The sequence below is a fragment of the Nycticebus coucang genome, chromosome 13 (genome assembly GCF_027406575.1).
Source record: "Nycticebus coucang isolate mNycCou1 chromosome 13, mNycCou1.pri, whole genome shotgun sequence".
NCBI lineage: Eukaryota > Metazoa > Chordata > Mammalia > Primates > Lorisidae > Nycticebus > Nycticebus coucang.
In genome coordinates, this window is record NC_069792.1 from 86,806,914 (window position 1) to 86,810,763 (window position 3,850).

The 3,850-nt window shown below is 36.5% G+C and overlaps 1 non-coding gene across 1 annotated transcript; it reads left to right on the forward strand.

Moving 5' to 3' along the window:
* Positions 1 to 466: 466 nt before the first annotated feature.
* On the forward strand, positions 467 to 573 carry LOC128564125 (U6 spliceosomal RNA). Its single transcript, XR_008374001.1, has one exon. It is a non-coding gene; the product is annotated as a U6 spliceosomal RNA (small nuclear RNA).
* Positions 574 to 3,850: the final 3,277 nt, after the last annotated feature.

Sequence of the window (3,850 nt, forward strand, 5' to 3'; positions counted from 1 at the left end):
TTAGGGCAAGGCCCCTTTCAGTGTGTAAACTACCAGCCAGTCAACAAATAGAAAGCAACGTAAAACAAAAAAGAATAAATTCACTGAAATTTCAGGCATTCAGGAAATGTATTAGGCTGGGAAGATTTTTCTTAAGATGCATAAAATCATAACACAGAGGGTGTTTGAAACTTAAGTTTCAAGTTGAAGTTCTTGGAAGCATAGGTTGCTGAGCTCCACCTATAGAACTATTGATTCAGTGATTCTGAAATGGGACCTAAGAATGGGCAAATTCCCAGATGAATCTGATGCTGGCTGCTCATTGAGGGCTGCATGTTAGTAACTTTTCCTTGCCTGTTGATTGAATTCCTCTTAAAATGAAATAAAATTAAACATGCATTTAAAAAAATAAATCTGGGAGTCTCAGTCTGCTACCCATGGGATTTATTAAGAAGTTCTGAAAATTGTATCAAAAATTGTTTAATTAGCACTTGCCTTGGCAGCACACGCACTAAAATTAGAGTGATACGGGGAAAATTAGTATGGCTCCTGTAAAAGAGTGACGTAGAAATTCATGAAATGTTCCCTAGTTTTTTGGAACCACTGTGGTCTGTTAGTGGGAATGTAAAATGGTGCAACCACATGGAAAACAACGTGGAGTTTCCTCAAAAAATTAAAAATAGAATTACCATATGATACAGCAATCTCATTTTGGGGGTATATACCCAAAAGAATTCCAAGAAGGATCTTGAAGAGATATTTGCATACCTGTGTTAACTGTAGTATGATTCACAATAGATAAAATGTGGAAGCAGCCTAAATGTTCGTAGGTAAGTGAAGGGATTAAAACGTATATGCATACACTGGAAGATTATTCAACTTTCAAAAAGAAGGAAATTCTATCATATGCTACATTGTGGATGAACATTGGGGGTATTATGATAAATAAGATAAAATAGTCACAAAAAGACAAATACTATATAATTCCACTTACATGAGATACCAAAAGTAGTCAACCCCTTAGAAACAGAAAGTAGAATTGTGGTTTCCAGGGGATGGGGGGAGAGGAAAGTGAGAGTTGGTATTCGATGGTTGTAGGGTATCTGTTTTACACAATAAAAAGGTCTAGAGATCTGTTGTAAAGCCATCTGAATATACTTACCACTACTGAACTGTATATTTAAAAATGATGAAGAAAGTAAATTTTGTTATGTGTATTTTACTACAATTAAAAAATTGTTTGTGTGAACATAACACTTTCTTTCCCTGGAGGGAACAGCAGTCCTTAGTTGAAGAGATGTCTAGCAGGAGGTGGAGAGGGACTCTCCTTTTGGCCATTTTAAGGGGACCTGGGGACTTAGCTCCAGTGTCAGCAAATCTCCACTTCACTGTAGGTCTAGTCTCTCCCAGGTAATTCTTTTTAAAGGAATGGTGCTAGGTCCAACCCAGAGATCTTAATTTGGTCTGTGATATGACCTGGGTAGTAAAAGATTGATAAAAGCTTCCCAGATGGTTTGAATTGTAATTGGGGCTAGAAAGCATTGGTTGGATCAGTGGATTGGAACTCGTGAATGGATAAAAAGGATCTTCTTGGGAGTCTTGTCAAATGCTCTTCCTCACTGCTCATTCTAATGACCACCACCTTCTCTCCCTCCACTAATTTGAAAAATAGAGCATTAGATGATCTGTCATTTCTTACTGAGATTAAATATATTCATGAACCTTAGATGCAGGAGTTTGAGTTCATTGGCGACTGAGTTTGTACGTGATCAAAGTTCCTGTTGAGATTGGTAAGACAGTCTTAGTTTAGGCTGTGTGTCTACCCATAGCTGATCTATTCTTTTAAATCCCCAGAGTAGTTAAACCTCACAGTTAAAATGAAGCATTAGGAGTTAAAATCAAACTGTTGAACCATAAAAAAATTCCATTATTTGTTTATATATTAAGTTTGACAGGCTACTAATAATTTAGAAGATGATCTGAAGAACAAAAGAATACAATTTCATTACGAGTTAACATTTCTGTTGTGAAATTAGGCCCTGCCAAGGGTGAGTTTCCTTGACTTCCTAAAAACCAGTGGTGTCAGAGGGCAAGCAAACAATCCCAAGGAATTACAGCTGTAGTGTCAGGGTGTGCTAGTTTATAAGAATCCCGAGTGGCAACGACTCCCTGCATATTCAATTATTATAAATCAGTTTAGATGCCCATGAGATCAAAAATTTGGCAGTACAGGAAACAGGGGACTTGCTAACTTAATGCTGTTTAATATTAATTAAACTTAATATAATTCAGTTATCTGTTTTTAAGATATTCCCAGGCAGAATTCCAGAGTAGAAGAAATACATCTACATTTATATAATATATATAGTTAAATTATATAATCATACATTTATTCATAATTACATATTCATATTACATAATCTACTCTATTACCATGTATTTTAGATTTTTGAATATATCTAAAATAACTGAAGAGGAAGAATGGACATACCAAATCAATATTTTCCATGAAATGGGTTACTTGAGAAAATTCACATGAAAATATACCAACACAGTGTTATTCATACAAATATACATTCTCTGTACACTGTGAAGAAGGGTAAAATAATTCCATGTGCCTTGTACAGTGAGTGTTGAGGAGTGGGAGCCGTGGAAGTTGCCCAGAATTTTGTGAGGAGACAAGGAGGGGGATCACTTAACAGCTGTAATTTTATTTATTTTTTTTATTAGATCATAACTGTACATTACTGCATTTATGGGGTACAATGTGCTGATTTTAGGTAGAATTTGGAATGCTTACCTCAAACTGGTTTAACGTAGCCTTGACCTCACTTATTTAATTGTAGTGTTAAGACATTTATACTCTACTTTTAATAGATTTGACATGTACCCTTGCCATATGCACAGTAGGTGAGGTCCCACCGATTACCCTCCCTCCACCTGGCCACCCCCTTCTCTTCCCCTCGCCCTCCTCTTCTCTCCTTACTGGGCTATAATTGTGTTTTATCATTTGTATGAAAGTGTGTGTGATTATATATGGGTTTCATAATAGTACGGAATACATTGGATATTTTTTCTTCCATTCTTGAGATACTGTACTAAGAAGAATATGATCCAGCTCCATCCATGTAAGCATAAAAGAGGTAAAGGCTCCATCTTTTTTATGGCTGCATGATATGCCACGGTATACAAATACCACAATTTGTTTACCCATTCATGGGTCACTGGGCACTTGGACTGTTTCCTTGTCTTGGCAATTATGAATTGGGCTGCAATAAACATTCTGGTGCAAATGTCTTTGTTGTAAAATGATTTTTGATCATCTGGATATATACTTAGTAGAGGAATTACAGGATGGAACGGCAGGCCTACTTTTAGTTCCCTAAGTGTTCTCCAAACTTCTTTCATCTAATTCCAGTAAGACTAGCACACATAACAAAATCCCAAAACCCCAGATGCTGGCATGGATGTGGAGAGAAGGGAACACTTCTACACTGTTGGTGGGAATGCAAACTAACAGCTGTGTTTTAAAGCATTTCTGAGAATAACTAGTACCATTGGGAAACACTATAACTGAGGTGGTGCTACCTTGGCAAGGCATTCAGTAACACCTAAGAGACAAAAAAAGAGAATTGCAATCTTGGTGAATATACACTGTATCAAAACTGTGATGGCTTTCCCCTCAGGAAGGTTATCACATTTAACACACAATACAACTGTCGTTCCTTTTCCCACGCAGTACAAGCATGTGATATTCACAGCAGTGAAAGACACATCCTGTTTCTGTTGAGCATCCCAATTCCTGGTATACTCAGACTTCCTAATATTTAGGTGATTAAGCATTATCAAAATATGTAAAAATTAAATGAGA